The sequence below is a fragment of the Tyto alba genome, unplaced genomic scaffold (genome assembly GCF_018691265.1).
Source record: "Tyto alba isolate M040663 unplaced genomic scaffold, T.alba_DEE_v4.0 Super-Scaffold_21, whole genome shotgun sequence".
Classification (NCBI taxonomy): Eukaryota; Metazoa; Chordata; class Aves; order Strigiformes; family Tytonidae; genus Tyto; species Tyto alba.
Window position 1 is genome coordinate 8,358,657 of NW_024881295.1, and position 22,108 is coordinate 8,380,764.

General features: G+C 41.6%; 1 protein-coding gene across 5 annotated transcripts in view; it reads right to left on the minus strand.

The window, feature by feature from the left end:
- MPPED1 (metallophosphoesterase domain containing 1) overlaps positions 1-11,449 on the minus strand; it is a 65,494-nt gene extending 54,045 nt beyond the window's left edge. Inside the window, exons 1-2 of one of the 5 annotated variants that reach the window (XM_032986449.2) lie at positions 10,408-10,439; positions 8,625-8,808 (exon numbers count right to left, since the gene is read on the minus strand). The gene's annotated coding sequence lies outside the window, so the exon portion shown is untranslated. Of the gene's footprint in view, positions 1-8,624; positions 8,809-10,407; positions 10,440-10,800; positions 10,847-11,373 lie in introns of those variants that run through there. The other 4 variants (XM_042795560.1, XM_042795559.1, XM_042795561.1 and 1 more) reach the window with 4 other exon arrangements.
- Between the last annotated feature and the right edge of the window lie 10,659 nt (positions 11,450-22,108).

Genomic DNA, 22,108 nt, shown 5'->3' on the forward strand with positions numbered 1-22,108 from the left:
TCCAGCATGTGTTCAAATATTCACAGAGCACTGACCCCAAACCCGCTCTGTACAATGGACACTGCTCCACCATCTTCAGAAGGCTTTGCATCAGGCCGTAAACTACGTGGACTGCAGCATGTCTCCTGAGGAATTACTGGACTAAGCAGGTGCTTGAACCCAGATGTATATTTAAGTCCTCTGATGACATACTCAAATATATCTTTGTATTAAGATTTTTTTTTTTTACTTTCTCAGCCTGAAATTTCTGGTATTTTCATCTCACAGCCTCCTTGTAGAGCTGGCATAATAATTTTCCTCTTTTACATGAATTTTCCATCCTTTTTATGCATCTTATTTCTTTTTCCTTTTCAAGCCAACATTTTATTTTAATCTCACTTCTTCACTCACAGATTTTGTGTCATTCTATGTTCATCCTTCAGTTCACTCTCATGTCCACTGTCTCTCATCATATTTCATTTCATCAACTCCACTGTTTCCTCCATCATCTACCCTTTGTCTCAAGCCTAAAAATAACACTGAGACTTCTTGAAAACCATTCCAGCAACACACACGAATCTGGACTTGAAAACATCACGGCTCAGGCACATGACAATGAAAAAATAATTAGAAACCAAGACAAAATACTAATGATAACAATAATTAAAAAGGAAGTTATAAATTAAGAGAGAAAACTGTGAAGAAGTTATCTGTTTAGCAATGAACTTCGCTACGTTATAAAAAATCTAGAGGTCATGAAGCACAACATGGCTATAGCATACCCTGGTATGAGTTGAAGAGGATCAGCTGCTAGATTTTGCACTAATAACAGTGAGATAACATAAAGAAAGAAGAGGACACTGGGACTCTCAGCAGTACCAAGATCAGTGGCAGAGGCAGCTACAGAAGACATGTTAGTTTTGTTCAGAGAGTCTGACAAGCTGTGATTTGGGGAGGCAATGAAGAAACAAAATGCAATATCAAAAAAAAAAAAAAAAAAAGGCATTTTCATGCAGCTATAAAACATCAAAGCCATATTTTTTCAGGGAAAGGCAGTAAGACAATAGCAGTAAAATACCTTAAAGAAGCGTGTGAGAGTTTGTGATATACTGCATGGTGACACACTTGCTTCTTGTGCAAATCTTGGACACCATTAACCAGAAACCCTTCCAAGAGCTTCATGAAAGGTTGAGGTCTTCACCTATACTGCACTACAGTGCTCTTCATAATCTATCACATCATCCTTTACCCAAGGAAGTAGACCCTTTATTTAAACCCCCCAAAACGTGCTACAGAGTATTCTGCAGCAATGGTCCCAACTGTCATAGTAACATTCCTGTAGTCACTAGTGATTGGTTTCATTATCACAAATTACTGGTTTTGTTTTAACACACCCCCCAAAAGCTTGTTCTAGACTGAACAGCAATAAGTGAGCATACTGAAACCACTAAAACGAGCACTTACTATGAAAGATAGGTTAAAATGATAAAAGTTTTTTGCTGTCCAAAATACCCATTTCAGATACTCCTGATAGAAAACAATCAATGGAATTAGTCTGCTATCTTCAGTTCTACCGTTGAGAAATGAATACTGAAATAATCCTAAAATGGCATTATTCTGAGGGAAAGGATGAGCCAGGCAAATCACTCTGCAGATGAAAGCTTTTCCAAAGGGATACACTCTCCTCTTCCTCCTCTTCATTTTCTGAAACAGATTGCAAGTCCTGACAAACCAAAATCACCAAGTCTCCCTTTAGCAGGCTGGTTTGGACCCACTTGACAAATGAGGACTTTAAAGTGAAGGCAGCATAATCAAATGTCATCAAGACACTTGTAGATTTTAAGGTCGATCATGCACCTTTCTACCAATGGAAACATTGGGCTTTCTAAATAAATACAATTTGTTGTAGAAACATACATTTCCCATTGCATTTAAAAAAAATAAGCAAGTAAAACTGAAATATATTGAAGTGAAATATGCACTTATAAGCCCTTTTCCCAAAGCAAAAGCTTAATGTACCTTCAATTTGTGTCACTGAGAACTCAACAACAGCGTTAAAAAACGAACAGACTCCTCAAGGATATCTGAATTACAACCTCATAACCTGTGGTGCCATTTAAGGTGCTCACCACCCTTGCAAACCTCCCAGCATTCTTCATGACGAACAGAGAGACCTAGAAATCCTGTTGGGAAACCTAACCCTACTTCAGCTACAGAAACAGTACGGCATTTGAGAGCGTTAGTTTTTGAAAATGCCAGTTTAGCAGTGGGGAAACGTGGCAGAGTGACAGCCTTGATCCCAGGCCGCAGCCGCAGAGCGAGGGCCTGGCCCCCCGCCTGCCGCAGGCCCCCGCTGCAGGGACCGCCGCCGAGGGGCAGCTCCAACTTTGTGGCTAAGAAATGCTCGGGTTTAAGCAGCAAATAAACGTACAAATGCAGGTGAGTTTTGTAATGCAGATCTACCTCTGCAAAAAAGAAAAAAATTAAACACACTCACAAATCCATTCTGTGAGCACCATGAGAAGGCAACATATACTGCTCCACCTGCTCCTCGGGGCATAACTCATAGATATACACCGTGCAAGTCTGTAAAGTTGTTGTAAGGTCAAAAATAAAACCTTTACAAATGACTCTTTACCATGGCTCTTACCATGGATTTCACAATCTTCGTTTGGTAACTAGAGCATATATGCTCCACTATGGTATTTTCAAAAACCTTTGCCCATGGGTGTATCTTTTATTGAAAGAGACATTAAGCATCCCTTCTTTCATGTCTCTGCTCTCTTCAGTGGCTTCTGCTGAAAGAAGGTATACCAAACCCAGCATTTATTAAGGGGACTCTTTGGATGGTCTTTTTAAAGCACGACTGAGACGGTTCTCTGTGCCAGTGAAACTAAATTTGCTAACTGTTATCGGTCAAATAATACTCAGCTCTGTGACCATATCTTTTCCTTGGAAGTCAGAGCTATTCCCATCCATATAATCAAAACCAGGGGTGCTAATTCTGAGTCACTTGTATGCCTCACAATCCTACTGACTTCAATGAGAGGAAAGGCAAGATCTATCCTCTTCTGTTTAGAATCTCCTATTTCACCTACCAATTAATACTTCAGTGCCTAATCATATATATCACCTATTTGTTAACTGCAGATCTACAGGGCACTGAGCAATCTGTTTTGTAATGTGGAAAAAAAATCAGTGACCTCAATAAGACCTCTTATTTCCCTGTAATTACAATTACCTTACCCCGCACTAGGGAAAAAAAAAACAAAACAAACCAAAACACAACAAAATCTCCCAAGACATTTCTCACCATGCTAAAACACACATCATTGTTCTCGTTTGATGATTATAATGACCTGTCAAATTCAGTATGACAAAATTGTTCACTGAAATTAATTTTTTTCTTTAAATTAGATTTCTTCCATTGGTCTCAAACACAAATATTATACTTGTTTCTCTCGTTACTTTATTTATAAAGAACACTAACGTACTTGTTAGCTTTAACTGTCATAAAAAGATTATATAGACACGGCAAGTAGGGAATGAGATAAATTATTTGTCTTTTGGAACTGCGGCCTAACATCCACTTCTGTGAAGTTTCCTCCAAAAATATACTGTACTTACTATATACCAAAGTTCTGACCAGGCATCCAGAAAAAGATACAGATGAATGAGTTCAGAAAACTCAAAAAATCGCACATTTACTTATGAAATCTAAATCTGTATTTATTTAAAGCACTTGTCACTTAGAAACTTTCTTAGCTAGTCTTATTTTGAATGACGATTGTATGATTGTAAATTACTTTTTCTCATTTCCCTACCTAGGTTCCCAAAACTACAGTAACTGAATATGCTATTTATGAAGATTTAATTTTATTTTGGCTCATCAGCAATATCATTTTCTGAATCAAATTCTCATCCATACAAATAACTGTTCATTTATTCAATTTAAAAAATAAACACAACCTAATAATATTGCTTTGTTTTCACCTCAAACTTCTACTTTATAATATATCAAATATATTTTAGCTTTAAACACTGCAATACTCTAAGATTCACAAACAGACTGAACATTTGTCAAGGCTAAATGAATTACTGTAATCCTACATACGATCTTGCCTGAACATATAAAACTTTAGCATATTTGGATAAAATATTCAAATGCATACATTTTTCTTAAGTAAAAGACAATCTTTTCCCTGAAAAATATACTGTTTTGGCTCAATACTACCTGTATTTATCCCAAAATACCTGCAAAGGTAGCTAATCTATTTAAGTAATTACCTCCAGGGAAGGAAATTTTAAATAAATATCTAAAAGCCACAGAGAAGTCATTCCTCACTCTAAAAAATTTGCCTTCATCTCTGGCAGTATTTCAAAAGCTACTACATTACTGAAAATCATGAGTATACATTCATAAAAAACAAATTACAAGTCCCAAAATGGTAATACTCATTCTAAGTTAAAATAGCTAAAAATACAGGTTATGTGGGAAAATTATCAAGAATGGACATTCCAACAGGAATAAGTTAGGGTTGTGGTGATTTGATTCTCCATTTCAGTCTGCAATTTAGACATGTCATATAATTAAGCTCTTGACTCTCTCAAAATATTATTTACCGAGAAGAAGACTATAGAAGTACAGAAACAATATATATTTAAGAAATAGTTTGGTTTAATTTTTAACTGAAGAATGTTTTTTTCCTTCATCCTTTTGTGACAACTGGCCACACACTCATTCCCTAGCCTTCATCTGTACAAGCCCTGCTGGGTCAAGTCATACATGCAACACATGCCTTATCCAAACTGATTTCAAACGAAATTGTGTATAAATGCACAGAATTTGACTGAGTTGATCATTCATGCATATCTGAGGGCAGAATACATCCCATCTGGTTTAGCGTGTTTGCTCTGATACCAAAATTACATCAGAATATGCCAAAGCCTAATAATGAGGGGAGAATTACTTCAGTAGACAGTGCAAGCAGTTTTCATGTAAGCGTTCAAAACCAGTGCTGGTCACCAGCAGCATTATGCTGTGGGTCAGCAAAGTCCAGCAGAGGTGAATGGCACACTGCACCCCTGAAACAGCCAGCAGCAGAGGCAGCAACCCCCCTGCTCTGAGTTTAGCAGGAGCCAGGAGCTGCTGCTTCATACACAGGCATGCGAATACTACTGGTAAGACACTTCACAGGGTCTTCCTTTTTTGTGCGGCAGCACCTCTCGGGTGTGGATGAATTTCTATTGCCAATATTCTCGTCCGATTTCAGAAAGAAATCTAACACTAACAACTCCTGAAAGGTTGCTGATCTCTATGTCAATACACAAGGATGGAAAATAAAAGTGGCCAATCTATTCCTGTAGCTCAAGATGAATGAAATGCCAAAGTACCAGCACACAAATATATATAAGGTGGAACATAGAACGCAGCTTACATGCAAATATATTTATAGCGGTACTACTTCTGAGATCAGTATATCTTTTTCTATTAGAGCCTGAAGTTAAATTATAAAATTAATCAAGCAAATCCTCAACAGCTGTATTTTTTTTTCCTGGACACAAAACTCTGAAAATGAAGTATACTGTCCCACTAGTTGTTTCCACTTTTCACTAATTTAGCTGAATCCATCCCATTGAAATTCTTCATGTCATCTAACTAATGTTCAGGGAGAAAGGCACTGGGTTTGTTCTGTTTATTTTTCCAGGTATCCTCCCCAAGATTGGGAGAAAATACTCTACAGTTGTTTGGGCTACTCACTCCTCCTACCCATAAACTAATGCCCACACAGCCTCCCTGCATGGTCCACATGAAACTGAAACAAAGGCAACTAAACCCTTTCCTTCACAGAAAAAGAGGGAAGACAGTATGGGGGAAGTCCCAGACAGAAGTCCTGAGGGGGAGCATTTCAGGTGAAACACCTCTGGATATTCTTCAGACCTAAAATGGATCTTACTGATGAGCAAAGCATCCAGCCCTACAGTGCCTTTATCACACAGGGATGCTTCAAATCACTGCTCTCCCTGAAGCTGAAGAGGCTACTCATAAAAGAAGCAAGATTCAGAAGAGCTACACTGAGAGTGCTCTCCTGGTACCCCATGGCAGCCTGGCTAGCTCAGGTAGAAGCTACCACGCTGCGAAACACGGCGCAGGCTGTGCCAAGCGGCAGGAACGGTTGGTCGGTGACGGGGCTGGCTGCCTCCGAACTGTGACCCTGAGCTGTATGCACTGTACATCAGCTGATTCACTGGCTGCTTGAAAAACTCTCTTGAAAATTTTGTTTAGACTGACTATAAATTTTCACGTGATGCAGGATATGCTAATACAAAGCCAAATAGTTTAGGGGTGAAAAGGTAGATCAAAATGAAAAAACATGTAAGAGGAAAATATCAAAGTAGTGAAATTAACTCACTATACATTTTTGGATTTTCTTTTTCATTCTGTCTTACTTGATCAACATGGTGCAACCAGAACGCTTTTCTGGTGTTGTCAAATCTGAAGTTTCCACTGAAGTATAATAAAGCTGACATTTTTTTGTTTGGGTTCTTGTTCAAGGTACTAGACTGTTAACTACTGGCAGTAGCTGAGAGTTAATCCATCCCATCACCACCGCATTAAGCATCTGGAACTTTTACCAAAAATTACTCATACTAGGGACAAAGTATTGAAGAGCAAAATCAAGACACACCTCAGAACAGCAATACATTGAAGATAAGCTCTGAGTAAGAAATGTTTTGCCTTTCTACCAAAGAACCTGAATAAAGGCTGTCCCACAAAGTCAAAGTAACCCTAGGATTAGTAAGTACTATGAGTGTCCACAGACCAGGTGAAATCCAACAGCAAACTTTTCTAGACACTGTACAACCATACAGTAACAGAGAGTCTCTGCACCAAACAGCCTATAGTCTCCAGAAACTCAACAAAGGATACAGGAGAAAAATAATACGGCAATGCAGAGAAATTATTGATGCAATGGCAGAACACTATGTTCCTTCCATTTTCTTTTACAGAGAAGGAAAAAATAAGCAAGAGTAGCATCACAAAAGACAAAAGCAGAGAGAGATGGGATATGAGGGAGTCAGTGAGAGGAGGAAAAAGGTGGCAAGAAATAAAGTGGCATGCAGGATGTTTGAGCTACACAGCACGTTAATCAAAGTGATGCAACTGCAAGAGCTGGCAAAAAGGGAGCTTGAGCAAAACAGCCAATTAGGAAAAGGCAGAGAAACAACAGTCAAAAATATCAGTAACCATCAGTCTCCTTCATATGCGGCTTCTACAGCTGCTCTGCTGGCTTCAATCTTTGGTTGAATGGCAAGACCCTCACCTGCCATAAGAGAAGCTAGACTAGCTGTATGGCAAAGAAACTGAATTTAAAAGGTCAAGAGGACATGCCACATAGAAAATAGCTTTCAAAAAAGTGTTATATGCTAAATCTTGATTTTAGTGGAAATGTATAAATTAAAAATATATAATAAGTTAAGGGCAAATATTTGCATTTGAAATGTATGATACTTATGTATTATACCTCCGAATCTGAGTAAGCAAGAAGACAAGTCTTTATTACACTGATATTAGTATGGCTCTCCATACTAATAGTCACCATACCACAGTCACACACAATACAGCATATTTAAATGACATTATGAACCCAATCTTACTCCCACGGTAAATAATGGCATTTTAAATAGTGACTGAATGGAAAATGCTAAGTATTTTGTATTTAGGTTAGTGTAATGAATCCCAAATCAGTTATAACTGCAAGTTACTACACATATACTGTGCCGGTTATTTGTTAATCCTAATACAATTTCCACTGTCTTATCAAATCACAGCAAAACTGTCACACTTGTTGACAGTTTCAACAATGAGGTCAAGCAGTGAGCAGTCACAAAGAATGAACTGCTTTACCCTCCAGAGGTGGTCACTGCAGAAGCAGGTGAATAGCCATTATCATAACAGCTCTGCTCCTTTTTGCAATAGGTCTTATACTGGACTGTCATTCTGCAACCTTGCCCAAGTATTATATTCACATGTTATTTTATTCATAGTAAGATCAGCCTGAAGAGATGACTTTCTAAGAGGAAGTTAAAGGATAACGGTCCAGTGACCTTAAAGGACTCTCTTAGATTAATACTGTATTTTGAAATATAACCTAGAATATTCAGAATTTAAATAGAAGCATGTATTTAGTTGGAAGTAACAATTACAGACCACCTTGCTCTCATACACTCTCACACAGACCCACTTTACCTATGAATGATGATCACAGAATCCAAACTGGTGTGCAATCCAGAACATCCAAATTAAAGTTTCCAGCGCTACACTTAGTCTTATTCTGAGATCTCAAGCTGTACACAGAAATATTTCAGTGTATCTTACTGTAACAGAACATGTGAAAAGGCTCTTCTTTCAGATTACCTTACACATCCTCTCAGAGTTCTTCAAAACAAGGTTCAGCAAGAATCAAATGGACGGCACTGACTTATTTTTACTATGTTTATTAATCATTCAAAATTAAAATGGTTTTCATAGACAATAAATATTAAAATTCTCAATTATAAATACACTTTTTTATTCACTATTCAGTATTGTTTCCATATGTCTGAAAAAAAGAAACTGCCTGGATAACTGACTAAGAAGTTACCTGGTTTGGGGGGATTCTGAGTCTCCTTCCTTGTAATTCAGTGGCAGAACTCCAGCTGAGTTAAAAAACAGTAACCTTTTTATACATCTCTACATGTTCTACTATATAGAAGAGCCCACTCCTGTGTAACTCTTCAGGGGACGACAACTGCACCTGAGGCAGCAGATCTGATCATATTTGGTTCCTAAAAGGACATAAACCAGACATTTTTTTCTAATTCTGTATACTAAACTCAATTCAATAAATATGATCGCAAACAACACTATATTCTATGAACCATTAATTCAAAAAGCAGACACATCAATGTCAGAATTGGCTAGGTATGCCAAATCAGAACTCCAGTCTGCTTTACATTCCTGCTGACAGTTCCTGTAATGAGCATGCAGCATTAAATAAAAACCATGACCTGTTTAAACAAAGATCAGAGCGCCAGCTTTATCTTTGCATTCTCTCATGTTTGTTGTTTGGCATCACAGACTAATACCAAAACAAGTATCTTGTTAATACCAGCCCAGTAGGTTTTCGTTCAGGGCATGAAGGGTTTGCTCTCCTCCACCAAGAAGATTTGTATATCTTTAAAATGGGCATTTTTCTTCACGCAAACATATACAGGTATTCTCAGCAGTTCCTCTGCTTTAAATTAGACCAAAGGAGAACACAGAGAGATGATAGAGGGAAAAATGTACCAGCAAGAAATTTTAAGATTCTTCTGTCTCAGATAGCTTGAGACAATGAAACAAATCAGAAGAGCCAAGCTAAAACTGTTTAAACATACTATTAAAATTTCATGGGTAATAATTAATATCAATCAATTTCTGTATCTATCATACATGGGATAGCCATTACACTTAATAATTTCAAAAAAAATCCATATGTAACATAGAAATTACCCCCCCCCCCAATTTGTGTAGTACACTACCAGAAAATTTATAGAGCCTGGCATCATGAAACTGTTTATTACGAATGGGTGCAACACAGATTACCATCATACAGCGACTCCTTAACTGGTTTTCTCAAAAGGCACACTCTTTTTTGGTAGTCAAATTTCAGACATGCACATTTAAAATGTAATCTTGTATTTTAAATATCTGATATTCTTTAGAAAAACTGAGTTCACTTCATCAGGAGCCAATCACAAAGTTTAATAATCTTGCCTGGTTATCAATTTATCCAGAATAACCAAAGCCCCTTTACACTAGTCTAAATTACCTATGAAATCCATTAAGCCTTAACTGAAGTTGAAATGGCTATCAGTATCGTACATTATCAGCAGATCTCTTAATTGCGATATTGTCCAGGTATAGAATGTGTAGGCAGAAATTCTCAACTATTGATCTTCCACCAAAGAGAACGGAATGTTTCAAAACTGTCTAGTTTCTGCATGTTTCCCATCTTTATTCTCTGTAATATCCACAGGCAAGCATATGCATTTATAAATGTATTCCACACTACCCATCTGAAAGTGCAAAATATAAAGTGCTGGTATTAAGAAAGCAGTCTATTAAAAGCAATGAAATCCCTTCCTAAACGTCCCCAATCTTTTTTTTCTGCTCCACTGCTTTGAGCGTGCTGGATACCAAATAACAGCGCAATAAATTACATGAAAATCAGCATGAATCCTAAAAAAAAAAACAAAACAAAACAAAACAAACAAAAAAAAAAAACTTCTCGAGCGGTTTCCTCCCGGAACAAAACTTTGGAGGTCACTAAATCCTCTCCCACGACAAAGGGAAGTTCTTCCACTTCCATCGTCCCTTCCCCCGGCTACGCGAGGGGAAGCTACCAGGGAAGGCGCGCACGGGTTTTCCTCGGGGGCTTCCCTCCCGGGCACTCTCCGGTGGCGGCCGGTGACAGCTGAACGCGGGGGGAAGCGAGAGCCGCGCCGGGGCGGGCGGGCGGCGGTACCGGGCGCCCGGGGGTCGCCGCCGTCTGCCCCCCGCCCGCGGCAGCCCAGCCCAGCCCAGCCCAGCCCAGCCCAGCCTCCGCGGGAACTCTGCGAACAAAGTAACTTCCCGGCCGGCTCACGGGAGGGGCGGCGGGGCACGCGTGGGGCAGGGGACTGCTCTCCCTCTCGCCAGCCGGCCCCTCGCACGGCCGGAGGGAGATGCCGGCGGAGAGGCAGGCGCGGGCAGGGCAGCGGCAGCCCCGTCCCCGAGAGCACGGTGACAGCCCTTACCTTCGCACACCCCCTTCCTCACGCCCGGCGGCAGCCAAGCGCCGGCAGAGCGGCACGGAGGCAGAAGGGGAGCTGCGAGGCTCCCGGCAGCTCTCCCTCCGCCTCTCTCCCGCTCCTCCGAGAAGCCCTTCCCCCCCGACCGCCCCGCTCTCTCTAGCTTTGGGGCACATACATATCTATCTATATATATATATAAATTTTTTTTAAGGAGCAAAGAGAAGCCACGGGGAAGCTTGGTTGGGAGAAGCAAAGCCCTGACGCGCTTAGGGGTGGGTAGGTTGGGGGGGGGGCGGCTGGGGGGGTTCCAGACCCTCGCACGGCACCACAGGCAGACCCATCCCCGCCCCCCCCATCTCCTCAGTCCCCAGCCGGAGAAGGTACAGCCGAGGCTTGAACCTCCCTGCCTTGAACCGAGCCCGCACCAGAGAACGGGCCCTGCGCACAAACCCCCCCGCCCCGAGCCGGCGGGGAGACCCCGCCCGGGGCGGCCGCACGCACCCCTCCCCCGATCCCCATCCCCGCAGGGGCAGGGGGGGGCGTCGGAAAGGGGGGAGGCTCCCCAAAAATACTTACCCTGCCCGCCGGGGCTGCTTTGAAGACGCAGGATTTTGTGCGAGCGATCGTCTCCGTCTCCGGGAGCCCAGCCTCCCCTCCCCCCCCCCCCCCCCCCCGCCTCCCCTCCCCCGCCTCCCCCACCTCCTTTGGGGGGCCGGGAATCCCCCACTGCCGGCCCTCCCCTCCTCCCCGCCCGGCCGGGGAGCCCCGCCGGCCGGCCGTGCCCCGGCGCCGCCGGAGCCGTGAGCTGCCGGGGCGGCGGCAGCCCGGCCGGGTACGGGGCCCGCGGTGCTCCATGGCCCCAGGTCGAGGCCGGGACGCGCTGCCGACCGCGCTGCGGCGGAGACGCGGGTTGGCGCCCTCCCGCCTCGGGCGGGGGTCAGCGAGGGGCGGCGCGGGGGCCGCCTCCGGCGGGAGGGGGAGGCTGCGCCCCCCGGCCCTCCGCCCGAGGGGCCCGCTGGAGCCCGCCGGCGGGGCTGCCCGCTCCGGGGCAGAGTTGAGACAGCGCGCTGGGGAGCGTGTGTGCGGAGCGGGGCGGAGAGGGGGGGGGGGGGGGGGGAGAGGCAGGAACTCCGCGCCGACCTCTCGGGCGCTTTGCCGGGGGGGCGGAGGGGGTGTCCCGGCCTCCCGTGCCCCGTTGCTCCCTCCCCCCCCCCCCCCCCCCCCGCTCCTCCCTTCAGAGATCGGGGGAAGTTGGGGTGCCCGCCCGCAGCCAGGCCGCGCCGCGCGGCGCCGGCCGTTAGGCGGGTTGGCGACCGTTGAGGCGGCCCGTTGGGGTCAGGGCCGGCTGTCCCCACGCCCGCAGCAAACGCTCCTCTCCGGCCGGCGGCGTGGGGGGCAGGGGAGCCGCTGGCCGTGGCTTCGGCAGTGCAGGTGGTGGTGGTGGTGGTGGTGGTGGTGGTGGTGGTGGTGGTGGGCGGGAAGGAGCCGGGGGGGCTGCGGAGGTCCGGCCCGGGGTGAGGGACTGGTACGGCAGCGGGGAGCGTCGGGGTGTCGTGAGGGAAAGGCCCCTTCCCTGCCAGCGCCTGGTGTGTTTCTCAGAGGCATTGAGCATGCACAGCTTCCCTTCGCTTCAAAATCAGGCCATGATAGAATCATAAATACATAATATTACACTCCTATGATATTATGACTAGAAAGCAGGAGAGTTAAATGCGTACATCGAGGAGAGGCAAATTAGATGTAAAGGGCTTTCCTGCACAATTGTCGAGCGATTCTAAAATGAAATATTTTAAAATCCAAGAATAAATTTAATTCTTGCACGCTTGTTCCCGTATCGCCTACTAGGCGAGGAAGCATGCTGGATATCTAGCAACAATTAGTGGAGTTACATCTGCTTTTAGTGCACATGGTGACTTTATCACTGATCAAACAGTCATCTTAAAAATCCTGAGCTGGAAAATACCCGTTCTGTAAAAGAAAATTGCCATTTGGACATTTGTTCTGTGTCAGAATGAAATAGTCGGCGTTGGGAAATGTTCTGGAGGAAATAAAGGAATGCATCTCAGCCTAGCCCCACAGTCAGTGTCTCACCAAAGCAGAGGCCAAACTTGAACACAGGCCCCTGCACAGGGGGAAATACCTCAGCTACCCACTGAGCTATTATCTGTTCTGCGTGCAGATGGAGATGAGGCTGGGCTGCGTATCAGAAACCAAAAATTGGACCTGAAAACCCTCCCGCACAGTTTCTGTTACTGGCAAAATGTGTATTTATCTTGAAAGTCTGCATGTTGACATGTCAGCATTTTTACAACAATATAAATGTGCTTGAAAATTTTTTGATCAGCCTAATGGTTAGGACCTATTAGAAGCTGCAGAACATATTCACAATCAATTCCCTTATTCAGATACATGAATACAAGCTTAGAAAAGTAATTACAGGCACCTTTTTTTGGAAATCTTGAGGCTGTGTAGTTTCCCCATGGGAAATATGAGTAATAAATTCCGACACACAAAAAAAAAAAAAAAAAGTAGCAAATGTGCTAAGCATGGGTTTTATTTATTTCTGTCTTTAATATTAAAAATTGTTGATTAAATGTTCCAAGTAGGATAAGGGTGGTTGGATGTAAATCCTTCATTTTAACTGTTGTTTAAAAGAACAAGCAGAAAAACTTGACCTGGGTAATTTAGATCTTCTTTTTACATTTTAAATTTTAGTTGTCTTTCACAAGAGAAACTGATTTTCCTTTTTTTGGTGAACATTTAAACATAAATTTGCAACTGATTAATATTACCAAATCTGGCTGTTTTGATTCTTCGACTAAGAGATGGCATTGTAGCTATACACATTGAATGAATCAATTTTAGCTTTACAATATTTATTCAGAATATTAATTTCTCACCCTTTATTGTTACAAAACAGTGAATGGTGCTTTACATTTTTAGTTATTTATGATTTGTGTCAAGTTCTGTTTATATGAAAGCTGACATTCAAATTTACATGAGGTCATTTTAAATTGTTCATTAAGACTACCTTAAATATGCTTGCTGCATCTCAAAAGCAATGTTTGCATTTTAAAATATTTTATGAAACAACTGAAATAATGACCTGTAGAATGGGAATTAAATTGGAAACTTCTAGTAGCCATGTCCTTCACAATCTTAGAGAAGGTAGATCTTATCCTGTCATACTTAGGTTTAGCTGTAGATTGACAGAGGAAAATAGGCAATCTTACTTTTTCTACTCTTACGCTGATTTTTCAGCTTTGAGTTAAATAGTTCTTAACCGAACTACTTGAATGGATTGAAACAAAGAAGATATTCACCCTGCCTGCAGAAGAAACTGCAGCTCTCAAAAATTGCTTTCTTCCATCAGTTACATCCTGTTCCATCTGCTTAGCCAGTGACTTCAGTCAGTTCAGTGGCATCACCTTCAAAACTTCAGCAGCAAACATCTTTGTTGATTGACTGTCTTAACTCACTCCTACATGACAGCAAGTATAAAACCTAAGTTAGCTGCAATATCAAGTATAAATTGAAGAGATACAGATAAAATATCAACAACATGTTATTTGATTTTTTAAAAATAATTAATTTGGGGGAAAACATTATGGAATAATTTGTCCAGATAGGACAGTACTTGTAGTGGGGTTTTGATCAAATTAATGAGATAATGAAGCAAGGAAACCCTAAGTAGTTAGCCTTGGTTGTACAAAGAGATTGTTACTTTAGGGTGGAAGAGTTTACATATCTTATTTTTTAATTATTACTTTTGGTGATAGTGCTCTATGTGAACCTTCATTTACATAACAATGGACAAAATTTAATTTCAAGTGATAGGGGAAGAAATGATCCCCTTATCTACAATGAGAGGTAGTTGGGCAAATGAAGTTCTAGGGAAGGCAGAAAAGGATAACAAATATAATCCTATATATTTATTGTACCTGTAACAGTGCATCACTATTTCTGCTGAATTTTTATATATAATTTGGCTTTTCAGTTGTCAACAGCTATTTATGTGTAGTTTAAATTTGTACTTCAAAACTACCCATTAAGTGAACAGATCTAGTCTACTTTAGGGTTTTTTATGATTCTCAAGCACTTTGATTTTTACAGATAAGAGTTTGTGTAGACTTCTGTCAGCGCAGTGTCACTGCAGAAGAGGAACAGTAGACCACTGCTGAGTGACGGCCTGTACCCCTGAAATCTGCAACCCATCCTCTCTGAGGTTATTCATTTCCCATCGTCTGTGCTTCTTTGACATGTCAGACTTCCTGCATGTGCACTGCAGAGCTAATCTATGCATATGCACTCACGTCAATACTTCCTAAACTTGTCTGACTTATGCTCCTATGATGCTCTCCTGAAGGATCAGATTTAATGCATGTGTGCAAGTAACAGCTGATCTATCAGTGTGGTCTTAGCCAGGACACCTGAATATATAGCATGCAAGTCAGAGTTAGTGTACATGAGCTCTGATGCATTGCCATATGTCCGTAAAACCTGCACAAATACCAGGAAACATCAGGTTGTGACTGAGCATCATTACCACATGCAGAGAATGACATATGTAGGAAGCCTTGTCTATAAAGTAGCCTTACCTCTTCATTGTCCAGAACAGAGAGACCTGTTACTTGGGCTGTGGAACTTCACTGCTAACACAGAAAATGTATTGCAGGGTTTTTACCGTAAATTTTACATATTTTCTACAGAAATTTAAAACTGGGTCTGATGCACGACTAATATCCTATTGTAATTTCTTTAGTGGGGAGGAGGTCTCATGCATTATATTTTTAGTCTAATAAATACATACCTAGCTGTTAATGCTAAACATACCAATCAAATCAGTCTCATGTAGTTTTACAATAAACCTCAGTGATCTTCTTTCAGCTGTGGTGAGGTCTTCCCTCTAACTCCTCATAAAAAGTGTAACTGTGGTACTCTACCTGTGGGGGAGAAGCCTGGAGCCACATAGTGATGTATCTGTTCAACAGTGTGAAACAGAAATTCCCTATTCATAGTCAACATTACTTGCTGGTAAACTTTAAATTGCCTGAGCTGCTTAACATCATGATTAAAAGCCATTTGCTTCTTTCTTGTATTACATTGTGTTTGACAAAATAGACAGAAGTCTTACATTTGCTTGCATACAGAATAAACAGTTGTAAGTTGTCCAACTGTACAGATTTTTCTTGTTCTTAAAACTGTGGTCTAGCAATACTATAGATACCATAGGGCCTTTTAATTTGCCCATCACGAGCAAAATTAAAAGCCAAAGTCTGGAATCCCAAAGCACAATTACGTGAATTGTGAAACTGAGTAGGTATATCCAGCAGCTACGGAAAAATGACAGCACAAAAGCTCAGACAAGCCAGCATTGTTTCATCCCAAAGATGCTAAAAATGTCTTCAGAATTATTTTCAGCTTTTCATTAAGACAAAGGAGAAATGTCACAAATCATCTATTGTACAGGTCACAGCAAAACCACCTAACTACTGTAGAATTTCTCCTTAAACACTGATGTAGTTCCCAGTTCAATTTAACTGGAGTTTTTCTTGAAGTTAACTACTGTGTCAGAAGCTAGAATACTACAGGTAACTCTGAAACCTGAATAGCAGTTGCTTATATTGCTAGCAGTAAGATGAAATATCTGCATTCTCCTGTATTAAAAAGAGAAAATTAAGTAGAGTGAATAAAAAAGAAAACAAAGTATCTGTATTTTGAAAGATTTGGAGTTATATATTTGGAACAGCCCTAAAGATGGGCTTCTTTTCAGTGCTATAAATTTAAAAATATAACTGAGATGCCATCTATAGCAATGAAACGTGTTCTTTTTTTTTAATCAATGTTACATATCCTTCAGCTCAGGGGAAAAAGTCCATTTCAACAATCAAGTGGACATGTTTGTGCTCCTATTTTAGGAACACATCCCTTCTATAGACATTAAACACAGTTTACTAGTGGAAAATTTTCATTTATTACAATGGCTTCATGTAGCGTCTTTCATGTAAACTTTATAAAAAGGATTTAGTGTTGGATTTAGAAGTTGGGGTTTGGGTGTTTTTGCCCTTTGTTCTTGTTTTGCATTTTATTTCTTTGGAGAACTCTTTTTTTCCCCCTTTCAGGAAATTTCACATAATCTTTTCCATTCGTCATCAGCCAGGTTGCTGATTACCAGAGTAACTGCCAAGCTTTCAACTCCTTGTCATCAATGGGCTGTGAATGACAGACAGCATTAATGTTGGCAAGCTCCCACTCTCCTTTTCGCCTTTCCCAAATGTAATTAAACTGCACTAATACAGCAAAAGAAAAGCTGCAGCTTTATTTTACTCGCCCTAATAACATAACAATTAAATCACAGAAGCACACAATACAGTCAAATAAACCCGTCATGACAAGGAAATTCAGAGGTAAGGGAGGTGTGTATGAGTAAAGAGTCTTCCTTTCCTTTCCTAACACTACAGCAGCTTCACTGTTTGACCTTCAGCAAGACGATGTGGCCAACATCTGAGTAACCACTCTGTTGCAGCCTGGTGAAAGGCCCCACGTGTTTCCTTTTTTGTTACACCTTTGGTTTAAGCATAAAGGGAATAACTAGCTTCTCCTTCAAATGATCTGTTATCTACCTCGTGGGGGACAGCTGGATAAGGAACAGAAAGGATGCGGGTCATAACATACAGTTTGAGCAAAATTACACACTTTACCCACCAGAAAGAGATGGCATTATCTTAATCTTTGAAGAAGTTCTAGGCCTTTGGTTTGAAGTCTGTGGGGTTAGAGGATAGCCAAGAGTCTGGAAGAGAGAGAAGCCAGAGTCCCTGTCTTGCTTGCAGAGGACTACAGAGGCTTGTAGAATGCACAGATACCACTGAACATTTCTGGGGTAGATAAATTGTCAGTAGATGAATTTATGTATGTTTCTCTGGACCAAGGCGAGTGAAGAAGCTGCTGGCCCTCAGAAAGGCAGTGGAATTTACCCATAAACCTGACATTCCTAGCAGCAGTGCTATAGAACGGGAAGCAAGCACTCATAAGGAGGCTGAGGAGTGACTTCCATGAGCTCTGTAAGCACAGCTCTGAGGCTAGCATACATGCTGGCATGATAGCCTGTCTCATTTTTCAAGCTATCAATAAAAATAATACAGTTGGCTTATAAGAACTGCTGTAAATTGACAGTAATGCAAGGAAATAGTCCGACTAAATGCAGACAGAAGAAAATAAAGATTGTTACACAGCTAGCCAGAAACAAGAGAAAGCACGGAAGAGCCAGGACCCTCCCCAGCATATACTTGAGCAACAAGAATGGGAGCTTGGTTACTGACCAAAGTAGACACAGCTTCAAACGTGACAATTATTAGGCCAGCCTGGCTAAACAGACTCTAAATGATCCTGTCTGCTTGTGCAATTTTGGTGACTAATATTGACTGTTAGTTGAAAGGTGGTACCTTATAAATCCATCCTGTGCCGAATTCTCTGAAGATCTGTTAATGTGGAGTAAGTAATTTACCAGTGTGAGCAAACTGTCCTGCAACACTAAATGCAGTTCAGTATTATGGTAGTCTTCCAGAGGAAGAAACCTTTGGCTGAAACCAACTTTTAGACAAAGTTTACATCAGGATCTTATGTGTTACATTTTTAGTAGCTCTGGAGCAGCCATGAATGTTTGTTTGAGAATGTGGCTAACATGTAGTGAACAGCAAAAAGGGAAAAAGAGGTGTATCTAAAATGTAAAACTGTAACCCCCCTGGAGTAAATGAATAGTGTAGAGGAGGTACACTAAAGAGAGGGGGTTGAAGGTTTCTGTTAATTTGTTCTGATATAGTACTGTTGCTTTAAACAGGCACTTGCTAAATGGCCCAAAAGACCTTTTGGTTAAGTGTCATGATTTTCTCATTGATTCAGCAAAGACTGAGGCTGCAGTGTTCCAAGCCAGCTCCAGGCCATCAGAAGGAGAAACAGCACATCAAACACCCACCTCATCTGTTTTTGACATCAAGCAAAGAAAGAAGAGGCCACAAAGGACATGGAAAAAAAAAATATCAGAAGAGCATAACTGAGTCTTCAGCTCTTTTTGTGTGTCAACCATAATTCTTGTTAAAAAAAAAAAAAATTTAGCAGGTTTTGTTCCTGTGTAGAAACTACCCTGAACACTTTAAAAGGCTTTCTCTGAGTGTCCATGAATAGATGATTCCCCAGACCCTGTAAAAATTTAATCTGATTTTTCAGACTGAATATTAAGCAAAGGTTGGCAACAGAAATTGGCCCTATAAATGAGAAAAACTGCTTTTATTGCAAGCAAGGTTTGCAGCATTTGGATGTGATGGCCTTTGATTTTCATAGTGGCAGCTACATTTGAGTGACTACCAGAGGAGATTTTGGTCCAGAACTACTACTGGCCTGTTCACTACACCTAGATAATACCCTGGACACATGCTAGTATCTTTGAAGAATATTAGATACATTTACAAATAGGCTGGGATCAGCTCAAGGCTGCTGGTCTGAAACAGTACCCAAAGCAATAGGAATTGTGTTAAAAAGAATGAATTTAGGTCTGGCACAGAATAGCGAGGAGGGAAATTCTACTCTTAAGATCTTTGAATACCAGCCAGCTCCCCAGAGACTCCCAGATGTGCAGTTTTGTGGGACTTTAATCCTACCAGAGGAGGTTTATTTCTCTGTTTCACAGTATTACATAACATTTGCATAAAGGGGGTAGGAAAAAAAATGTTATTTCAGTGGTCAGTGTGTGATTTAGTATTCAGAAGTGAAGAGGTTCTTCTGACTTTGTTATCTGACCAGGGCTTCAAACCTCATTCTCAATTAGGCCCAGATGCTAGTGTTTATGGACTGGGTATTGATACAGGAATGTAAATGACTTGAGAGGATGACAGTTTATTAAGAGCCAATGGCTAAACTCTCCTGGGAAAAAATATCATATGCTCTGCCAGTGATTAAAACTATAGAACGTGTTCACAACTACTTGCATGGAAAGAAGCTTGTGATGGGAATGGATCAGCAGTGACTCTTCAGATTTAAAACCAGAGGCAACTTACTCAAACTGCAGACTGGAAGAGTTGTGGTGCTATGGTTTTGTCATAATCCAAAAACATGGGTTCAAGCTTAACATTGAATGCTATTGATGTTTTGTCCAGGTAGCTTAATTGTGGGATTGATTCCAAATGTCAGTCTAAACGAGCAAGGAGCAAAGAATTGATTGTTCAGGAGAATGAGCATGTTTGGGAAGAGACGATTGTTTCGTCCCTTCCTTTATCTTGCAGAAGTGCAAATCCAGTGGAACTAGCTACAGGGATTCCAAAGAAATCAAGAGATTCCCACAGAGAGAACCTGATACCAGAGTACTGTGCTATTTGCAACAGCTGACCTGGGATATAGCCTCTCCCTTAGCACACCTCAGTGAAAACACTGTTCACAGTGGAATGGCTCAGGGTTTAAGATCAAGTCCTGTATAAAAGATGGGAAGAAAGCAGTAGATTATAAGCTTTACTAGCTGGGTCTAGATCCATTGATAAAGAAGGCTGTAGTGTAATGTCATCATTTAAAAATGGCTGGATATTTGAGGGGTTGTGAAGTGGTATGATTTTCCTTGCATGAGTTACAAAATATATGTAGAACAAGTGGCTAAGAACTCTTAAGAGACAGAGAGAGCATCTGTCGGGCAGAATTTTGCTAAGCAGATCTTTCTGGTATTTTTGAATAAGGACTAATAGTTATTATTTCCTTGGGGTTTTTGAACTAGTTCACAGAATGGCATAAAGATTACTTGGGAAGGCATCATCAGAGCCCTGAGTGCACTAATAAGTCTTAATGACCCTGACCAGCCACACCTGAGGCCACTACTGACACACATGGGCCAGGAGCTCTATTTAAGCTCAGCCCTGGCCCATCATTCTCTCCCTGAGCTTTGTTGGAGAAGTGGTGGGTTATGGTCATGCTGTGTCAACCTTGTGATCTGGCTGTCTACTGTATGAGCTGACTTCCCGGCTTGACCTGAGACCTGCCTTGTTGCTGTGGACCTCTCTGGTGATGGCTGGACCTGCTCTTAATGCTGATCTATGGACTGGCTTTCTAGCTTGATCTGAGACCTGCCTTGTCATCACAGTATTGCTTTAAAATCTGGATTATTAGTTGGACCAGGCCACCATTTTGGGGTTTGTCCTGCTACATCCCTTGAGTTCTGTGGGATGAACCCTGGCTAGCGAGGGACCTGCCTTAGTGGCTCCAGCATTCCCCTTGGCTTGCCTTCCTTTGGGGAACAGCCCTGCCCTGCCTGCTCCCTTACAGACACAAAGTAGAGCAGAGTGTAGCAGAGAGGATGAATTAGATTTGGAATTGTTGAGGTGGCTCATACACAGGTCAGGGAAGAAATTCTGAACCAAAAGTCTTTCTGTATATTTGTGAGACTAGGAAATCTATTAAATAACTACTAACTCAGTGCACCAACTCCTGATGAGATAGTAGAGGAGTTCAGAGTGAGTGCTGGCAGTTCAGCTGGCTTTTTTATCAACAAAAGGTGGGAATTAGCATTTTATATTCCTTTTAAACTTGTAGGAGTGTAGGCTAGTGCTCCTCACTCCTGGTTGGGGGCTGGAGACTTCTGGAAATCTTCTACCTGGAGTTACTGTAGAGTAACAATTACTAAGGTCATTCAGAAGTTTTTAATTCCAAAAGGAGAAACTGTAGTGTCCTATGCTTGCTGGAATATATTTAAAGACCACCTCTGATAAATGGGAATATTTGCTACTGATGGTTCTAGTGTGTGAGCCAGGAGTACTTCCCTACTCTTGGCGGTGGGTGTTGTGCTGGGACAAAACCCAGAGTCCACCAGCCCTTTACATACCCATTTTAATTGAGATTCAAAGAAAGCTTGGTGTTTCTCAGCTGGAGGTATCAGGATTGCAGTGTGTGTCACAGACACTTTTTCAATAGCAACAGTGCCATTCCTGAAACAAAGACGATTTCTTAGAAACATCTCAAGTCGTGTTCAGTTTCACTGGATCTAAGACAGTTCCTGAGTTTCTGGCAAACTTTGGAGACTAACATGTCCTCTCCACAGAGTAAATCACAGATGGAACTACTTGGAACTGGGAGTTTGAGTCCCTATCACTGCTTTGTGAAGTCAATGCTCATTTTAGCTGTGATAATCACTGAGCAGCTGAATGGTTTGGGGAACTTCCAGTTCAGAAGAATTCCTGAAAATATCTCACTTAGATTTGATTTGGACTGAAATCAAGTCCAAAAAGCCCCCTCAAATTTCCATTGAACTGCAAATCTTGCTTATGAGCCAGATTTGATT